Source organism: Chrysemys picta, chromosome 7 (genome assembly GCF_011386835.1).
Source record: "Chrysemys picta bellii isolate R12L10 chromosome 7, ASM1138683v2, whole genome shotgun sequence".
Lineage (NCBI taxonomy): Eukaryota > Metazoa > Chordata > Testudines > Emydidae > Chrysemys > Chrysemys picta.
Window position 1 is genome coordinate 28,433,888 of NC_088797.1, and position 21,668 is coordinate 28,455,555.

The 21,668-nt window shown below is 43.3% G+C and overlaps 1 protein-coding gene across 3 annotated transcripts in view; it reads left to right on the plus strand.

Annotated features, from left to right (window-relative positions):
* Window positions 1-21,668, plus strand: part of FGD3 (FYVE, RhoGEF and PH domain containing 3) — a 187,462-nt gene that overhangs the window by 34,194 nt on the left and 131,600 nt on the right. The window contains exon 1 of one of the 3 annotated variants that reach the window (XM_065551006.1): window positions 16,522-16,908. The exons of 1 other annotated variant lie outside the window; for it this stretch is intronic. The gene's annotated coding sequence lies outside the window, so the exon portion shown is untranslated. Of the gene's footprint in view, window positions 1-16,521; window positions 16,909-21,668 lie in introns of those variants that run through there. One more of the 3 variants, XM_065551008.1, reaches the window with a different exon arrangement.

The following is a 21,668-nucleotide window of genomic DNA, read 5'->3' on the forward strand; positions in this document are numbered from 1 at the left end:
CATAAGAAAACTGCCTCCATGAACGGCAGAATCTAAGTTGGCGGGAGAAGCTCTCCCACTGACATAGCGCTGTGCACACGAGCGCTTATGTTGGTGTAATTATGTCGCTCGGGGGGTGGTTTATTCACCCCCCTGAATGACATAAGTTATGCCAACATAGGCTGTAGTGTAGACATAGCCTTAGAAACCATTGTATTGCTTATCTCTTTGTTCAGTCTTTCAGTTAACTTCCTGCTTTGCAAACATATGGGATATGGCCTACTCCCTAGCTTTTCTCCATCTGCCTTTTAAAGTTATAGGGGGGTGGCAGAAGGGCTCGTGATAGATTTTTCTCCCTTTGCTTGAAAAATGTTCTTGATCTTAATCTAAATGCACTTGGCTACTGTGGTGATGGGTGCCTTTATAAATGTTTGCAGCAATAATTTTAAAATAATTTTAGACAATTTTAGATGCAGCTGATAGATGACGAGTATTTAATAAGGCTCTGTACCTGGTATTTAAAATAGTTGTTTCCGGGTTGGAGGCATGAAGCTGCAGGCTCCATTCTGAAAGCATTCCTGAGCCTCTCACTCCAAAAACTGTATTAATGCAAAGCGGAACATACCTGAGCAGCAAAGCAGATGTCCTGTGCAGAGCCAAAATACAGATCTATCTAAGCGAAAAAGACCACAAGTGTGTAAAAGCTCTTTTTTAACAGTCAAAAAGCAGTAGTAGGCGAAGCCCTGATTTTGCAAACGCTTGAATTCAAGGAGTTTGCTCACTTGCTTAAAGTTATTTACCTGCATTGATGATTGGAGTATTTGGGCCTCAATTTGCAATGCCTGCAAAAGACAATAGACTAGAGAGGTCCACATTTTTCTGGCTACATGTATGGTTGCTTGGCCCAAGTGTTGCCTTATTCAGCCAAATTTTTAGCTTGTGGTCAGTTTGGGAACTCCTGGTGGGCCTAGATTAAAAAATGGATCACTTGTAAAGTTCTGTGATGTCTCTGGATGAGAAGTTGGAGGGTCTGACTGCCAAAACAGATGAATTAGATGGAAGAACAACAGGTTCATTCAATGTCTTTATGGGTTTGATTAGGTCTGTATAAACTTTGTGGGTTTGAAGTTTTGCAAACTATTCAAATGATTTTTGTGTTTGCAAAACTAGTCTGAGTTTGCAAACTCACCCTTGTAATTTAAATATATTCCCCCCTCCATACTCCCAAAAGTTAGAAACAAAAGCAGACTTTTCCCACTGCTCAAGTGATGTCTGTAGTTGTGTATTCAGAATGAAAGGCGTCGACCTCCATGAAAAAAGCTAGTCTAGGACTATTTGGTGCTCTGTGTATGGTGTGTGTGTGTGTGTATTTATGTAATAGTCTATTTTTTTATTAGACTTTTCTCTTCCCCCCTCTGCTTCTGTTGTCACTCCCTTCATATTTTCTTTCATTTTTTTTACTACTCTTTGTTTGTTTGCTCTTTTTTCAGTATTTCCTCGTCAGAACACAAACTCAGGCATGCTAAAGTTCATGCCACGCTTTCAAACTCAGTGATCAAGCGAGGTTTGAAATTAAGTAAACTTAAAGAACTGCCAAATTTCATTGCATGGGTGGTCATGTTTCACTGGCTGATGAATTGATACCAGTGTATAGTGTTTTAAGTACGTAAGGTGCCTTGGGTTTCTTTTTTGGATAAAAGGCCTGTTATAAATAAGATTAACATATAATGGAAAAGATTTAATGATAACTTACTCTATTCTGAAATCCAAACCGGAAAGTCTCTGGAAATTACAAATTTGACATAAATTTGGCTTGACGTTTACAGTTCTTTGTGCAAGCATGAGCTTTAATTAATGTAATACAGAGATTAATGGGAACTACTAAAATTTTTCTTTGTAGTGATAGTTATAACTTTTACTTTCTTGGTGTAGGCAAATATTCTGGTTTGCTATGCTAAGGAAGTGCATCGTTACTTGTTTGTGGAAAGGAAATTCAGCCCGTATGAGCATTTACGACTGGAAAGAGAAATGATCAGTTCAGTGAAATGTAACCTTTCTCTTAATTGTAGAGCAAAAGACCTTTGAAATTTACATGAAGGAATACCTAGGTTGAGGTAATTGAAAAAGGCTGCTGAACAAGAATTTGAATGCAAACTATTTTTCATGCAAAAATGGTTGAGTAGTCAGTGATACAATTAATTTACTCTGAATATCCATTACTATATAATTTTTTTCCCTCTTGGATAAATTGATATGTTGATTTAAAACAAAATGATATTGAGCAATCTAGAACTGCAACAACAGGACAGAAACAAGAAAATCTTTTTCTGTAGGTAGTTGAAGTCAGATAACACATTAGAACACAAAGTAGGTTCTATTATTCCTTCTAACACAGCACATTTTAATATGTATTTGCACTCAATCACAAACTATCACAAGTTGAAAGATTTCCCTATTACTGGGTCTGATTCTGCCATGCTTACTTATGCAAAGTAGTACCTACTTCCTAAGCAGGTCCATTAATTCCCATGGGACTATTCGAGTAGTAAATTACTACTCTATGTGAGTAAGCTGTGATCTACACTACAGGTTTAGGTCGAATTTAGCCACGTCAGGTCGATTTTAAAATGAATGCGTCTACACAACCAAACCTGTTCCGTTGACCTAAAGGGCTCTTAAAATCGACTTCTGTACTCCTCCCCGGTGAGGAGAGTAGCACTAAAATCAACCTTGCTGGGTCAAATTTTGGGTAGTGCAGACTCAATTCGACGGTATTGACCTCTGGAAGCTATCCCAGAGTGTGCTAATGTGACCACTCTGGACAGCACTTTGAACTCCGATGCACTAGCCAGGTACACAGGAAAAGCCGCGGGAAATTTTGAATTTCATTTCCTGTTTGGTCAGCGTGGCGAGCTCAGCAGCACAGGTGACTATGCAGTCCCCCCACAATCGCAAACAAGCTCCAGCATGGACCGAAAGGGAGAAGAATCTATGCAGGCAGAACTCCGATCAAAAAGAAGAAATGCTAATTTATATGCCAAAATCGCAGAGGGCACGGTGGACAGAGGCTACAACAGGGACACACAGCAGTGCCGCGTGAAAGTTAAGGAGCTTAGGCAAGCCTACCAAAAGACAAAGGCGGCAAATGGTCGCTCTGGGTCAGAGCCCCATACATGCTGCTTCTGTGATCAGCTGCATGGCATTCTAGGGGGGGACCCTACCACTACCCCACCACTGTCCATGGGCACCTGCAAGGCGGGAGTCTCACGCAACAGGGAGGAGGATTTTGTGGATGAGGAAGAGGAGGAGGAGAATGCGCAGCAAGCAAGTGGTGAATCCATTCCCCCTGGCAGCCAGGACCTTTTCATCACCCTGGAGCCAATACCTTCCCAAGGTGGGATCCCCGATCCTGAAGCCGGAGAAGGAACCTCTGGTGAGTGCACATTTGTAACTACAGTTCAGGGTTTAAAAGCAATAGTGTTTAATGTTTGATTTGCCCTGAAGAATTGGGATGCATTCACGGCCAGTACAGCTACTGGAAAAGTCTGTTAACGTGTCTGGGGATGGAGTGGGAATCCTCCAGGGACATCTCCATGAAGCTCTCCTGGAGGTACTCTGAAAGCCTTGTAGAAGGTTTCTGGGGAGGGCTGCCTTATTTTTGTCCTCCACTGTAGGACACTTTACCACGCCAAGCCAGTAGCAAGTAGTCTGGAATCATTGCAGCACAAAGCATGGCAGCGAATGGTCCTGGGTTTTGGTCGCATTCAAGCAATGTTCGATCTATACCTTTCTGTGTTAGCCTCAGGAGAGTGATATCTTTCATGGTCACGTGGTTGATATAGGGGAATTTTTGTAAGGGAACAGTAAAAGGACCCTGTTCATGCTGGGCTGTTTGTGCTTGGCTAAAAGGGATCATCCTGGAGAATAGCCATGCGGTGTGGGGAGAGGTGAAGGGGTCATCCCAGAGAATAACCCCGCAGTGAGGTGGGAGGAGGTGTGTGCTGCACATCCACCCAGAAACCGCACCCCCTCCTTTTAAATATGAAACCCAACAGACATTGCTTGCTATGGGAAAGGAGGGCGCTGCAGTTTGAAACCATTCCCAAATTTTATGAAGGTGTAAGAAGCCAACCCCGCGTACTCATTGGCTTACCATGGCTGCCTGGAAATGGAATTCTGTTGCCCAGCCATGTGTGATGTGTCACCATACCGGCAGGCGCTCAATATAAAAGGCAAAATGAGACCTTGTACCTAAAGCTGTCTGCTGTGAATTGCTTGATTCACTGTGAAAGAGTCTCCCTTTTGTTCTCAGATAGGTATCATCTTAAATTTTACTCTCCCTTTTTATCTCCCCGCAGGTGCAAATGTTTCTATGCTCCCCCTATCATCTCCGTCCCTGAGGTTATCGCAGATTAGAAGGCGAAAAAGCCACACTCGCGATGACATGTTTTCCGAGCTCATGCAGTCCTCCTGCACTGATAGGGCACAGCTTAATGCATGGAGGCATTCAGTGGCAGAGGCCAGGAAAGCATTAAGTGAGCGCGATGAGCAGAGGCAGGAGGTGATGCTGAGGCTAATGGGGGAGCAAACGGACATGATGAGGCATCTGGTGGAGCTGCAGGAAAGCCAACAAGAGCATAGACACCCCCCTGCATCCACTGTATAACTGCCTGCCCTCCTCCCCAAGTTCCATATCCTCCTCACCCAGACGCCCAAGAACGCGGTTGGGGGAGGCTCCGGGCACCCAGCCACTCCACTCCAGCGGATGGCCCAAGCAACAGAAGGCTGTCATTCAAACAGTTTTGATTTGTAGTGTGGCTACAATAAGCAATATATCCTTGTCCTTCCCTCCTCCCCCACCCCACCCCACCCCACCCGGGCTACCTTGTCAGTTATCTCACTTTTTTTTTAATTAATAAAGAAAGAATGCATGATTTCAAAACAATAATTACTTTATTTCCTTTGCCAGCTGTGATCGAAGGGGGGAGGGTGGTTGGCTTACAGGGAATTAAAATCAACAAAGGGGGTGGGTTTGCATCAAGGAGAAACACACACAACTGTCACACTGTAGCCTGGCCAGTCATGAAACTGGTTTTCAAAGCCTCTCTGATGCGCAGCGCGCCTAACTGTGCTCTTCTAATCGCCCTGGTGTCTGGCTGCTCAAAATCGGCTGCCAGGCGATTTGCCTCAACCTCCCACCCTGCCATAAACATCTCCTCCTTACTCTCTCAGATATTATGGAGCATACAGCAAGCAGCAATAACAATGGGAATGTTGGTTGCGCTGAGGTCTAACCTAGTCAGCAAACAGCGCCAGCGAGCTTTTAAACGTCCAAAGGCACATTCTACCACCATTCTGCACTTGCTCAGCCTATAGTTGAACTGCTCCTTACTACTGTCCAGGCTGCCTGTGTAAGGCTTCATGAGCCCTGGTAGCAAGGGGTAGGCTGGGTCCCCAAGGATAACTATTAGCATTTCAACATCCCCAATGGTAATTTTCTGGTCTGGGAAGCAAGTCCCTTCTTGCAGCTGCTCGAACATTCCTAAAGATGTGAGCGTCATGCACCTTTCCCGGTGATGTTGGTGAAATGTCCTTTGTGATCCACCAGTGCTTGCAGCACCATTGAGAAGTACCCCTTGCAGTTTACATACTGGCTGGCAAGGTGGTCCGGTGCCAAAGATAGGGATATGCGTTCCGTCTATCGCCCCACCACAGTTAGGGAACCCCATTGCAGCAAAGCCATCCACTATGACCTGCACATTTCCCAGAGTCACTACCCTTGATAACAGGACGTCAGTGATTGCATTGTCTACTTGGATCACAGCAGTCCCCACAGTAAATATGCCCACTCCAAACTGATTCCCGACTGACCGGTAGCAGTCAGGCATTGCAAGCTTCCACAGGGCTATCGCCACTCACTTCTCAACTGTCAGGGCAGCTCTCATCTTGGTATTCCTGTGCTTCGGGGCGGGGGAAAGCAAGTCACAAAGTTCCGGGAAAGTGGTCTTACGCATGCGAAAGTTTTGCAGCCATTGGGAATCATCCCATACCCGCAACACTATGCGGTCCCACTAGTCTGTGCTTGTTTGCCGGGCCCAGAATTGGCGTTCCACTGAATCAACCAGCCCCACTGCCTCCATGATTTCCCAATTGCCATAGCCTGTGCTTTCAGGAATGTCTGTGTCCATGTCCTCCTCACAATTGTTCTTGTGCTGCCGTCTCTTAGCCAGGTTCTGCACATACTGTAGGATAATGCGCGAGTGTTTACAATGCTCACAACAGCAGCGGTGAGATGAGCAGGCTCCATGCTTGCCGTAGTATGGCATCTGCATGGGTAACCCAGGAAAAAAAGGCGCGAAACGATTGTCTGCCATTGCTTTCATGGAGGGAGGGAAGGAGGGGAGACTGACAACATGTATCCAAAACCACCTGCGACAATGTTTTTGCCCCATCAGGCATTGGGAGCTTAACCCAGAATTCCAATGGGCAGCAGAGACTGCGGGAACTGTGGGATAGCTACCCACAGTGCTCTGCACCATGAGTCGATGCTAGCCACGGTATTGAGGACGCACTCCGCCGACTTAATGCGCTTAGTGGGGACGTACACAATTGACTGTATAAAATCGATTTCTAAAGATCGGCTTCTATAAAATTGACCTAATTTCATAGTGTAGACATACCCTGAGAATGCCACAATCTGGTCCACTTAGATGAATGTCAGAATCAAACTGTGTTTAGAGGATTACACACTCACCAATTTTTGGAATGTGCTGGTAATGTATATAAATGTAGAATACTAATATATAAAGCTTTAAAAAGTAAACCTTTCTGTGTGAGTCCCTTGACTCATGTGTACCTGGCTAGCCCCTTTCCATGTGCCAGTGTATCACTTGGTAAAACTTTAACTGTTTTGATAAATAAGAGGGGAGAATGCAACTCAAACACTTCTCTAGTGGAAGAGGATAAGGCCTTTGCTCTTAAAATCTCACCATATTGTTAAACTCCAAAGCTAGCATTACAAATTAATTTCTGCTCCACTGTTGCGTGAAGAGCAAATACATTCTATGAAAGACCTGAAGTTTTTGCTTGGAAATATCGTAATTTAATCCTTTGAATGGAACAGTTTCTTTGCAAATGTATTTGTAGCTCAGTACAAATGAATTTGTATGGCAGAATGCGGTGTTCCTTTTATTCTTCTTGCATGAAATGCCATTATAGTTACTAAATTGTTTGCATAATGTCTACAGTGTGCATAATACTTGGTCCTTTCTGCAAAATTGCATATTACATTTTTATCAGACCATGACTGATGTAGGAAGTGAACTTACAGTGCTAGTGATGTACTGCCAATATTTTAACAAGGACGCCCACAAGAATTTCCCCCCTTGGCCTGTGATGAGCCCTGTATACTGGTATATCTTTGTAGAAAGAGAGGAAGGCCTCAATCATCTCTTCTCTTCATTTGTGAAGCCAAACTGCTTCCTCAATAACCATGACCTAAGGAGGAGACAGCAGCACTATTTGCTGTCTAGTGGATAGTGTACTAGACTGGGACACAGGAGATCTGGTTCTATTCCTGGCTCTACCACTGACTTGCTGTGTGACCTTGGGCAGGTCACTCTGTTTCTCTGTTTCCTTCACCTACTTAGGCTGTAAACTCTTCAGGGTGTGGACTGCCTTACGATGTGTTTGTACAGCACCTAACACAACAGGGAATATCTAAGCCAGCGATGGGCAAACTACGGCCCAGGGGCTGCATCCAGCCTTTCAGACATTTTAATCCGGCCCTCGAGCTCCAGCCGGGGAGCGGGGTCAGGGACTTGTCCCACTCCACACATACCGGGGCTCTGCACAGCTCCCGGAAGTAGCAACATGTCCCTCCTTTGCCTCCTACGCATAGGGGCAGCCAGGGGGCTCCACACATTGTCCCCACAGCTCCCATTGCCCAGTAACTGGAGCCACTGGGAGCTGCAGGGGCAGCACCTGCGGGTGGGGCAGCACGCAGAGTCGCCTGGCCGCGCCTCCGCATAGGAGCCAGAGGGATGACACGCCACTGCTTCTGGGAGCTGCTTGAGGTAAGTGCCGCCCGGAGCTTGCACCCCTGCCCCCCTCCTGCACCTCTACCCCAGCCCTGATCCCCTCTCCCCACACCCTCCAAACCTCTCGGTCTCAGCCCAGAGCACCCTCCTGTACCCTCAACCCCAGCCCCACCCCAGAACCCGGACCCCCAGCCAAAGCCCTCGCCCCCTCCCGCACCCCAAACCCTAATTTCATGAGCATTCATGGCCCGTCATACAATTTCCATACCCAGATGTGGCCCTAGGGCCAAAAAGTTTGCCCACCCCTGCTCTAAGCACTACTGTACTACAATTACAAAATAACAACCAAGCAAACAAGCTTATATCAAGCTGCAATTATTTATTTGTTACAACACCACGCAGAGACACCCACAAAGATCAGGTCCCTGTTGTGCTAGATGCTCTACAGACACACAGTCACAGTCCGTGCCCCAAGAAATCTAAATCTAAATAGACAAGACAGGCTGGAAATGTTTATCCTTTGAAAAGTATAGGGCTGGCATACAACAGTGTTCATCTTGCACTCTGTAATCTGAATATGGTTGAAGAAGGTGGGGGCAGAGGGTCTTATTTGTCATTTGACGCAACCTCGGCCATTCCAGGGTGGGAGAAACCAAAACCAATTTTAAAAAAAATCCCCAAATGTTTCTTTTCAGAAATATTTGTTTGAGCCCTAAAGAGAGAAATCATCTGTGGTCAGGAAGAATGAGGAGTGTTTGCAGGAGGTGATTCCAGTGGAGGGCAAGGAAATCCTCCCCACTTCCCTTTAGCCGGGGGTGGGGGTGGAATTGTAATGAAGGTCTCCTGAAAGGCCCTCCAGCACGTCACTGTGCCTTGGTTGGAGAACCAATAGCAAAGTAGTTTTACAGTCTCAAATGTAGTAATAGTCTTTTATCTCTGTTCCCCACCCAGCTGCTTTTGAACAGCCTCCTAGATGTAAAGTGCTTTTGTATTGTAGAAATATGCAAAAATGCGATAGAATGTCAAAGCTTTTTCAGTAGTGCTGTATTCCACCACTTGCTTTTAATAGGCTAGAGATTTGGGAATTTTACACATTTTGGTTACAGAACAAACTGCTTTCTTGCAGGGTTTACTGTGTAGTCAGTGACAGATGCTGGATGGGGAGAATGGTTCATTCAGTAATTTCTTTGTAAAGAAATACTTCTCCAAAAACGAGCGGGAGTGCATGTAAAATGTAACATAAAATGTTAGATTAACAGCAAAGTATTCTGTTAAACTCACGTACTTATTAGAAGGGGTAATTATCACAGTAGATCCATTTTTTTTTAAATCAGCCTAGTATGCTTGTCAACAACGTCTTCGTTGTTATGAACCTTTTAAGATACACAACTGGTTTCCCCTGGTACAAAGGAGATATTTGTTTTCTATGTGAAGAGATAAGTTGCTGGTCACTCAGTTTAAAAGTGTGTGTTTACTATTATGAACTAGAGTGAAAACCAGAGGAAATGACTCCATAGGTTTCTGTACAGATTAAGCCAAAATAGAAGTTGCCAAGCCAAATGTAAGTACGTGTGTATGTTGTGCTGGATAAGAGAGTAGTCTTGTCTTTTCCATTATTCTTCCCCTTCCCTAGTATTCTAGAAACAACTGTAGAATTGTGTTCATGTCACTAAGTTCATATGAGCCTTGGAAATCCTCTGGAAGTTCTTAATATTTATTTTCAAAGTTTATGCTGGCTCTGTGTATAAGATAAATTAAAAATGCCAGCCTGGACACCAGACCTCTCATGCTGACTGCTGTTGGGTGCCAGTGAATTGGAGCGCCACAGAACTACCCTTTCTTTTTTCTCTCTCTCTCATTCCTCTCATAATGTCTGGTTTGTTTATTTTTTGTTTTGTTTTTTTCACAGCTTATTTCTCATCAATTCCCTTGTTATCTTTGTTCTCCCTAGATCATTCAGGCAAGAAGCAACTATGTGGAACTTTAAAAAGGCCTTTTGAAGTTCCAGCTACAAGAAATGCATTTACTGTACAATGCCATTGACATCTTCTGTAAACTTAATCTATGATTACCCTTTTGTAACTCCTCCAGATAGTGAAGTCTGACCGATATACTAAACATAGACACATAGACTTTAAGGCCAGAAGGGACAATCATGATAATCTAGTCTGACCTTTTGCACATTGCAGGCCACAGAGCCTCACCCACAACTCCTGTAATAGACACATAACCTCTGACTGAATTACTGGTGTCCTCAAATCATGATTTAAAGACTTCAAGTTACAGAGAATCCACCATTTACTCTAGTTCAAACCTGCAAGTGACCCATGCTGAAAAGGAATGCAAAAATCCCCCAGGGTCTTTGCCAATCTGACCTAGGGGAAAATTCTTCCTGACCCCAGATATGGAGATCAATTAGACCCTGAGCATATGGGCAAGATCCACCAGCCACAAACATCTGGGAAGAAATTTTCTCTAGTAACTCAGAGTCTTCCCCTTCTAGTGCCCCATTTCTGGCTGTTGGAGATACTTGCTAATAGTGGTCACGGATGGGCCATATGCCACTGTAGGCCATCTTATGGCCATATCATGGTATAAAATGTGTGTTCCAAACATGTCAAATGAAAGACTCATTCATATGGATTTGCTGCAGAGGAAATGTTCTAGGGCAGTTTTCTACTGAGTATTTATCTAGCAGATTCATATACGTGAAAGTTATTTGGCTAATTGTTACAGAATCTTGATCGGCTTTTACACCATGTCCATGATATGAGTGCCTTCCAAGTTTAATTGTTATTCAGTTTATCTTACATAGAAGCTTTTCAAGTGGATTGCAGAAATCTAAACATGCCAGGCAGGGCCGGCTCCAGGCACCAGCCCACCAAGCTTGTGCTTGGGGCGGCACCTGGAGGGGGGCGGCGCGGTGCGGTGCTCTGGCTCCGGCCGCCGGGGAGAGCGGGGCCACGGCTGGGCTCGCTGCCCTCCCCGCGGCGCTCTGGCCACCGGGGAGAGCGGAGCCCCGGCCGGGCACTCCGCCCTCCTCCCAGGGCTCCAGCTGCCCTCCCCTCCAGCGCTCTCCCCCTGGCTGCCGGGGAGAGCGGAGCCCCGGCCGGGCACTCCGCCCTCCCCCCGGCCCTCCTCCCAGGGCTCCGGCTGCCCCCCCCCCCCGCGCCCTCCCCTGTCGCACTGGGGTGGGGGGAGGGGCGGCCGGAGGCTTTTTTGCCTGGGGCGGCAAAAAAGCCAGAGCCGGCCCTGATGCCAGGCCAAATTCACCAGCATTCTAACACCTCCCTGACATTGACTTGATCAGATTTACACGGGTGACAAACTTGGCCTAGGAAGATTATTTGGGAAATTCAGATCTCAGCACATATGCTATAGGAGTTTTACAACCATAGGTTGTAGCTGGCATAAATGATCAATGTAAAAGGTGATGTCTCCCTTCAAGTTAGGGGCAATGATACAAGCCCGGAGTGATAGCATCTTGGTTCTAACCATACCACGTCTGATCTGTCCTAATACACGGTGAATATGTTGCAGCTCCCTGGTCTCATGCCACCAGGCCCCAGTGATCAGCTGTAGTAGTCAGGAAGCAGCATGCTAGCTTGCTTGGAGGCTTGCTGGAATGGACCCAGAAGCTGTGCAACCATACAAATAGCTGTGTTGCCAAACTCAAGAACTCAAAAATCTGAAGTATTCAATCTCCACCTTGAAATACACCTAAAACCAGCAACATAACCTACAAAGAGCAAGACATTCACAGGAATGGACTCTGGAAGCAGCGATGGCTAACGCTGTGCTCCATTTCCCAATCAGAGAATGTCTCTTGAGGTGGCACAGTGATGCTGCTCCATCACCAGTGACAGGTTTCAGAGGGGTAGCCATGTGAGTCGGTATCAGCAAAAACAATGAAGAGTCCTTGTGGCACCTTAGAGATTAACAAATGTATTTGGACATAAGCTTTCGTGGGCTATAACCCACTTCATCAGATGCATGGAGTGGAAAATACAGTAGAGAGGTATAAATATACAGCCCATGAAAAGATGGGAGTTGCCTTACCAAGTGGGGGGTCAGTGCTAACGAGGCCAATTCAATCAGGGTGGATGTGGCCCATATTTCACCCCTTCTTGTGAACTGTTGGGAATGGGCCACATCCACCCTGATTGAATTGGCCTCGTTAGCACTGACCCCCCAGTTGGTAAGGCAACTCCCATCTTTTCATGAGCTGTATATTTATACCTCTCTACTGTATTTTCCACTCCATGCATCTGATGAAGTGGGTTATAGCCCACGAAAGCTTATGCCCAAATAAATTTGTTAGTCTCTAAGGTGCCACAAGGACTCTTCATTGTCATCACCAGTGACTGTTCCCAACTTACTGCCATCAAAGAGCACTCAGTTGTTTTGTTTGGACCCACTTCATTTTAGGCTTATAGACCCTAGTAGAGCTCCTGGAAAAAATAGGAAAAGTGTCTCATGAAAAATTTCCAACAAATTTCCCCATTTTTTTTTCAATTTTTGAAATTTCCAAAATTAAAACAACAACAACAACAAAAAAGTCAGCTGTAGTTCCTAGGATCTGGTCTGAAACGTAGACGTTACTTTCCCATTAGCCATTTCACTGCCATCAGACAGGGATTGCTGATCGATAGCAGAGCAGGTTTAAAAAATGTTGAAAATGTTGGGGGATTTTTTTTTTGTAATTAATTTTTTTTTTTTTTTGGTGAAGCTTCAGTTTTTTTTTTTGTTTTTTTTTTAATTCCAACCAGCTCTATCACAGGTGTTGTGACCTGGGCTGGAGTAAAATATGTGACACAGAGGGGGAAAGCTGCATAGCTCATTAACAAATGTCTTGAGCTGCCCTCAGATCATGATTTAAATGTAATGTAGGGAAAAATGAAACAAAAAGAAAGCTTCAAAGCATAGGTTAATCATGTGGATAATGGATATTTACATACCCTCCCCTTTTTTCACAATCCGGTGTATCAAGTCTTTTCTCACCATTTATTTGCGAAGTTTAACAGGTTTACAAATCATTGCCATATAAATATCAGAAACAAAATAACATTGCAACAGTAAGCTTTTGTTTGTTTGTTTAGAGTCCCTTTATGCAGTAATACAATCATCAGCTCTCTAGTTAACAAGGGATTACCATATTACAGAGTGAGTCTTTTGACACCATCCAGGGTATGTTGTTTCATGGGATTTTATTAAATTGAGTGAAACTACTGACTCTACTTATATTTATACACCCAGGTGTCTATCAAATGTTAACATTAAAAAATTGGTCAGGTCTGAATGTACTCTGAATATTGAAAAAATGATAGTGAAATATCTAAGTGTCCATCTGTTTTGCAGGATATGTAATTGATGCATTAATTTTCCATAAGAACAGCCTTTCCCATTTTTTAAATCATTCTTCTAGTTTTGGACTATTTTTTAAAATTTTCCAGTGAGAGGCTATCAATTTGTCGGCAATTAGCAGCTGAGGGATTAATTCTTCATTTCTTTGAATGTGACCATTTCTGATAGGAAGCCCCAGAAGGATTACCAAAAGATCATTTGGTGATAAATAGCCAGCAATTTGCAATATTTGGTTAAATTTCATTCCTAGAGGAAAGAAGGGAAGTGTGAAAACTGCCCTAAACTACATTGCCTTGTTACTAGGAAGTAATATGGTTTCTATAATACTTTCCTAGAGTAGGATTGTATTGCCCACTTAAGTCATGAGGCAGTTTTAGATTATACATATATGTCTGTTAATATTAGCATTTCATCAGGTTTACATTTATGTAGGCAATTCTGGTTCTGCTGTGGAATCTTCCTTGAATTTGCTCAGGGAGTGGAAGTTTAATATTAGTGGTTATAAAGATGAAATGGGCAGGCAGATATAGGAGTATTGGGAACCATTATCTGTGTAATCCAGGTACAGCACAATTAATCTAACAAGTCTGTTTAAACAGTTATTTCTATGGCAGTCATAATACATAAAAAAAGGAAGTCATTATTCCTAACCTTGTTGATTTGCATGTGCTTAGTACAGTGGATGAAGTAGTGCACTCTGAAGGCTAACTAGAAAGCTGTTACAGATCTCCCCCTCTCCCAGTGGATGAACATATTATAAGAGTAGTGTTTAGTTTGCCTGTCTTCTGGCCAAAACCAGTCCCTGTGCTGCCTCCCCCGCCCCCCAGTTTCTTCACCTGATATATCTCTCTAGGTAGAGAGGGAAGAATCCGACCAGAAGTGTGTGTGTCGGGGCCATGGATAGCTCAGGGAGTGTACATGTGCAAATTGTAGATCATGCTTTCTGATCCCATGGGCCATGTGCCATATGTGTACCTGCAGTTCCTGTAGCAGAGAGGCATAGAGCACTCTCTCTATGGTTTTTCTGCATGACCAGAACAGTAGTATATTTTCTGGTGTATATCTGTATATAGCTCCAGATAGAATTTGACTCCAAATGGTTAGCTTTCATCTCCTGGCTGAAATGTTTTCCTGCCAGCATTCTTCAAAAGACCTTTTAAATGAAGGCTCAGTTTATGTAAGCTACATTAACGTAGCAGAAATGGCAATGCAGGATACTAGGTTTGAAGTGCCAATGTACATCACTGATAGCTGTATGACATGAAAACATTACTGCAAAGAATTGACTTCAGCCCATAAAATCTCAGACACTTAAGACCACGTTCTTTTTAAACTGGAGGCCTAAATCCAACATGCAAAAATGCATGAATAAGATGTTTACAAATGCAAATGGTATCTACATTTATTTATTTATTCTATGGCCTGTTATACAGGAGGCCAGACTAGATGATCACAATAGTCCCTTCTGGACTTGGAATCAATGAATCTAAATGACTGTGTGTGTAAATCTGATTGGCATGAGAAGTGAGAAATGCTAGGTGCACAATTGTACACATTTCATGACACAAGTGGGCCTCTTCTTAGAAATACCATAGGACTTCAGACATTACCTCCAGTTCTTAACTTACCCTGTTGTTCGTATGCATTGTAGATTTTGGAACTCAGGGCATGATATTATCCCATATATGTATTACAGCATCAAGGTACCCTAATGGCCTGAGGGGCCGCTGCTCTCCCTGTGATCCACTACCACAATTATGGCAGTGGAAGTGCTGATACTAGATTGCCCTCGAAAGGAGATTGGTAGCAAGGTGTTCTCTATAACATCCCTGAGACAACGGGTTGCCCCTCCTACTTTCGGTCCAAAATAATTTCAGCTTGCTGACTTTCCAGGCATGTTTTGTTTTGCCTGGCCTTAGGGGAGAGTTAAGGGAGACTGGAGAACTGGCCGATGTGCTGCTGGTGGTGTTTTTAGAGCAGGATTGAGCTGATTGAAATTTTGATTTATTTTTCTAATTTTAAAGAATTGGCTAGGTGCTCTGAGCTAGTGTGTGGGTGCTTTTAATTGTGCTAAACTGAAGGAAAATGAATTTAAAAAATAATAGTTAATGGTGAAATGGATGCCTTAAGGTTGCTGACAGCTCCTGGCAAACACTGGAAGTATAAGCATTCTTTTAAACGCCCTGTCTGTATAACATATTCTGTAATTCACTTTTCTCTTTCTTCATTATTTGAAGCATTTTCATAATATAACAGTACTTAAAACTGAAGTCAGTGGAGGTTGCATGGTCTGATCCAAAGTGGTCTGGATTAATTAACTCAAAATAATGTCTGAGCTATTTTTGGAGTGCAGGCAGTGCCTGAAAGCCACAAATTTTAAATTGTGTTAGGCTCCTGTGCTGAGACTTTCAAGCCAGGTTTCAGTCTATCATGAATTATTCCGGTTGATTATGAATGGGAGTTCTGACAAGACCTAGCACGGGTGAGCGCTGCTGTAGTATTTCAAGTAGGAATCTCATCCAGTATTAACAGTCAGGGTAGGCGTGTGACATAATGTTGACTCCTGCAGCTCTGGCCTTTGCATTTTTGCTCTGTCTAGATCCTATTAATAGAATTGTAATCATTAATCTAATCTGTTTCCAGAATGGTCTCAAAATATACATGACAATTGTCAGTAACAGAAATGCTATTCTGCATTTTAATGATAAGATGCCCCTTTCCATTCATCCTCATTACAGTTGCCTTAACTCTGCAACAGGTTCATCCTCGCCAACCTGTTTTGTTTAATTTAAACACAAATTCGTCTTTGTGGAAATGCAAATATGCAAGTAAACTCTTTTCAGGTCATCAGTTCTTGCTAATGTCTCTGGGAAAGCTCTTATGCCAGCAGGTGTTTCAAACGGCATTGCCCTTTGCTTCCCAGAGAACTTTATTTCTTAGAGTCTCCTTGCTTTATTTCATATCACACTAATAGAAAATGAAAGCAAGCGCAGGTGTCATTTTGTTGGTAGTGGTAGAAGTAGTAAAACACATTCTCTCCCCCAGTCGCTTCTGCATAGCCCCCATTCAGCCTTCCTTTAAAGCTCTGCTCCATTTAGTAGCAGCACTTGTCATCAGACAAGCCCCCTCCCCTTTCCACATTCATTTCCATGGTAACCCTTCTAAGGCATTCTGCAGGCAGAAAACTACTTTTGCTCTTTCATCATGCAAGCTGGTATTGTCGGGGGCTCAGTGTATTCCTACAGCTTTTGAATGAATAATAATAATTAAAAAAAGCAGAATTTGGATGGACTGTTGTTGTTTGGGAGGGAGGCCCTAAATCAGGAAGAAATGGGCAACCTTCAAATGACCTAGTGTCTCCGCATTGCTTAGTAAGGAAAACAATCTTGTTTCATTAATTGATTAACTTGAGGGGTGGGGTTTATCAGAATTATCATTCTGTGAAGTGAATGTGGCAACTCCCTGAAACAGCTTCCAGGAAGAAAAATGGGCAGATGGCTGGCCAGGCTCTGCTGGTGAACTGCTGGTAAGCTCTCTGTGATCTGTTGCAAATCTCGCTTTCTCATGGATTCTTTAATGTCTTTTCAGATATCATATAGAAAATGGTGTCTTAACAGATGCTAGCTCTTTGGGCATTTGTTATGCATTTGTCATTTATTGGTATACAAGCAGGTGTATTTAGAAGCACTTACCAATGGGTGTGAGCAATTTAGAATTTTGGTAGTATACCTTTTAGCTGTGTTGCCTGCTTTAATGAGCTGGATTGATTTTACGATCTTTACAGTGCATGCTTTTTAAAACCTGCTTTTCTGGAAGATTCACATGTAGTTACTGAGAGGTTTTTATTGTATTTCAGCAGGTTAAGGGTATTTGTTTACTATATGTGACTCAAGCAGTATGTGAGATCGATGGTATTTTGCAAAGAAAACAAATGGCTTGCAAACAGTATCTGCAAAACTGGAAGAATGAAAAAATTATTGTAACCAATCATTTATAAAATCTGGTGAAAGCATAAACATGGTCCTAATATAATCCTTGTCAGAAGAGTTATAGAGATTACCACCTTCATATATGGTAAACTGATTCGACAGTTAAGATTTTTTTTTTTAAACTCTGGCAGTATCTGTTATGTTTGTTAAATACCTGAATCAGACAGTATAATAGCATTGATTGAATATTTCTAATGGTGATGAATGATCAAATAAATCTGTTGATATTTTGATCAGTTTGTGATGAACTAGCAGGATTTTGTTTTTTGTTGTTTTGATGGGGGTGAAGATGTAGTTTTCTTTAAAATGTGGTCTGAAGTACATAATGGCTGTGAAGTCACCATGACAACATGGACCCTCTTTGAAATTTTTTTCCCATTTTGTTTGTTTGTTTTTTTTGTTACAGTGTCACTAAATCATTCATAATACATTTCCTCTTATGGACAAAGAAATAGTTATGGGCAGCAGTTATGGGTATGACTTGAATTATGTTCTTAAGGGTTCATTGATGGAAAGCCTATACTACATATCATTCTGTACAGACTTAGTCTGTCTTCTTAAAACAGAACACGGCTTCTTAATTCTTCTATTTATGGTGCAGTTTCTTTCTAACCCGTAGTAGCCATAGGTTTTATCATTTGAGGAGGACACTTAAATTGTGTATGGATTTTATCTTGTATATCTTACTGAGCTTTTATGGAGATTCACCGGCCAAGGTGCTGTCTTATCAAAAGGCAAAATATCACTTAGATATCTTATTGGGCCAGATTCTACCCCGATGAGGAATGCTACTTGAGGGGGTGAAGGATGAGAGAAACTCTCCAGTATTCCCTTGCAGAATTTCCTCCAAATTTGTCTGGTGGGGGGTTTTCCCCCATGGAAGAAACAAGGGGACTGGTTTCCATACCCTTGTAATCTCCCAGATCCCCCTGCATCTTGGGAGATCCCCTGTAGGCATATGACCATCGACCTTGAGGCCTTGTACCTCTGCTGTTTCCTTGAAAGTCTCCTCAGGCTCCCTGTCAGCATAGCTTCTGGAAGGGATAGTGATTTTATACATGTTTGTGTACCTTACAGTAAAAATCAGGTGTGTAATGTGTATATAGTGTGTATAATAGATGTATGGACTGTATATGAAACCTTTCCAGTTGGGAAGGGAAGGTGTATTGATACATTTTAAAATACCAGCATACATTTTTCTGGTTCACCATATGTTTCTTATGTTCTTTATGTTTGTATGTGTTAGTTTATCCTATATTATGTTTTTTACAAACTGATCCTCAAATTCTTGTAACTGTCACCTTTACAATAAAAAAAAATGTGAGTAGAAGAATCCTGCTTCTGTGACATTTTTGTTCTTAAAAGATATGGGCTTTATCTGGAAGTCATTGTGACACCAAAGAAATACAGCTGCAAGTGCATTTATCGGGCTGAAGTAAAATAATTTAAAAGGCAAGTGGAGAAGAGACAGTTTTTGTCTTTGAGTTATTACTATACCTGTTTGACATGAGAAAATGAAGACTTCCTCTCAGTTGTCCCACCTGCTGGGTTTTCTCACTGGTGTCTGTGGAAAAATCTGACATCAGTGTGTGTGTGTGTGCGTATGTATATATATATATATATATATATATACTTTTAATTATTGTTTTCCTGATTTAGAAATATAGTGTCCCATGAATGCTCTGGCAAAATTCCCAGTGACTTCAACAAGAGTTCTGCTTAAGTTTTGCAGGATTGGGCCCTGATCTTAAATGAATCCAGACAAGTGTGGCATGCTTATCTCCACATGACCATCTCTCTCATCTTCCTGTCTTATTCATGGTCACCTTCATGGGTGTGGCAACTATTGCACTTGCTGCCCTGTCCATGGCATGGCTGGAAATCCTAAGATGTTTTTGGAGGCAGTCCTGAGGACCTAGGGATAGCCTGAATGTGAGCCCAAGGCCAGTAGACTTAGCTGTAGCTCTTACAATTGATTGACTTATCTCTAAGAATAAGGTTCTGCTGGAGTTAGGTGCATGGATGTTGATTATACTGGGTGAATAGATTCCACCTGCAGGGGACACTCTGTCAGTCTAAAGACATCTTAAAAAATTAGTTTAAGCTACTGCTCTGAGAGCAAGGAATTGAAAGACCACAAGATGGGTTCATTATTCCTTCTGAGACCTGCTGCTGCCACGGCCTTCAGGAGCCCCAGAGATTGATCTGTCCACTTTCGGGACCTGCAAATGTCAGGATCCATGGCTACAGAGCAGTGTGCAGCTCCCTATATGACACTCTTTGCATGTGGGAACTGGCTACTGATTCCCCTTCCCGGGAGTGGAGCCAGTGTGGCTAATGTAGGGGAGCACTAACCAATCCCCTCACACCACCAGCAGCATGGGTAGGAGAGGTCTGTGTCCATTATCCACTAATAAGTAGTAGCTGATGGGGAGGTCCCTTCTGGGCAGATTAGTGAGTGGGAGGTTAATGATGGAGAGGTGCCTGGGATAGCTGGAGGGATGGAAATGCATGTGAGAGGGAGTGAGTGTGGTTGGGATACTTGGAGGATGTCAGTCCTGCCACCACCTCCCTGCTCTCCATAACTGCTGCTCCGTGGTGAGCTGGTGGCAGAAGAGGTATCACAGCAGGCTCTGGTGGTGGAAGGAATCCCTGAATAGCGAATCCTTGATGGATGCATGGGAATCCCCTTGGGCTGGAGCAGGGGTGTCTGGGCTCCTTAAAGGCATGAATATCATGCAAGACACATGGAGATTTAAATTCCCTCCTCACTCCAGTTTGGTTGTGGTGCTGTGAGGAGAGCCCGTTTTGTAGACCTTTAGTCATGTGTATAAGGGATTTGTCTTCTCTCCGTGGAAGCTTTTTGTAAGGGCATCGGTCTGGGGGTGGGTAAGCTTTAATGTTTAATGGTGCTTTAATGTTTCTTGGCAGTGTTTTATTATGGAGCACCAATACTTACTCCACAGCTCAGGGTGGAGCTAGTTCCACAGTGTAATCCTGATTTTTCAATCTTCCCATAGGATATGCAGAAAAAATCTTTTTAAAATACAGTATTATACATCTCATTGCAGCTGGGAAATTTGATCAAATGCTGGCAAAGAGCTATGGTGTTTTTGAAAAGGCATCTGTAATTTTACTTTAGAATGTTTTTACTTCTATGGGGGGGGGGGGGGGAGAACAACCTCCAAAGTGTCTGGACTTATAAACTCAAAATTTGTTTTGTTAGCCTTTTTAGGGTAGTCTATGCTCTAATTAGACACCCGTGGCTGGCCCGTTTCAGTTGACTCTGGCTCACGGGGCTTGGGCTAAGGGGCTGTTTAATTGTGGTGTAGATATTTGGGTTTGGACTGGAGCCTGGGCTCTAAGATCCTGTGCGGTGGGAGGGTCCCACAGCTCGAGCTCAAATGTCTGCATCTCAGTTAAACAGCCCCTTAGCCCAAGTCCGGCTAGTTCAAGTCAACTGGCACAGTCCATCAGCAAGTGTCTAACTGCAGTGTAGACCTACCCTTAGTGTTTTCTGAGATTGGGAGCTGGAGCGAGGTGAAATAGTATAAGAAAATATTAAGAGTTGTTCTTAAGCATATAAAGAATATTCTTTATCAATATAAACTTACTTTCTTCTGATTAGAGCTGAGCCAAAGATGGTGGGATCAGTGTGTGTGTGTTGCGGGGGAGAATCAGGTAATCATGAATGAGTATAGACTTGTGGGAGGGTACCTCAGGGCATATGGAGGGGTGATTGATGCTGTTCTTCCTATCTTGGAATGGAGGAGCTCTGAGTCAGGAGAAGGTAGCACATAGAAGGTAGGGGCAGGACATTTGTTGGGTACAGACAAAGGATGAATGGACTCATACATGTAATTCAAGTGACTTCAGAAGCATAAAGGAGGGGGACACAGATCCCAGGGGGAAAAGGACGTGGAACAGGATGCAGGGAACTAGAAGAAGAATAGAGTGCAAGGAACCTGTGGAGAAATAGAGGTGGACAGAATACAACCAGTTAACCATGTGGATAAAAGCTGTCCTTCCCCTTCCACCATTTGCCACTCCTATCCCCATATTTCATGCAAGTAAAACTCCCACCACACACTTAAGGATATGCTAACATTTGGCAGAGGGAAACCCTGCTTTGGTAAGCTTTATAAGGGGCCAGACCATCAGCTGGTTTAGATCAATGTTGCTTCATTGGCTTCTTCCAGCGCACCCTCTATTCTTCCAGATCCCTGCATGCTCTTCTGTTAAGTCAATTGAGTGATGTTGCTTTATGGCACGTGATGATCTGGCCCCAGATCTTTTA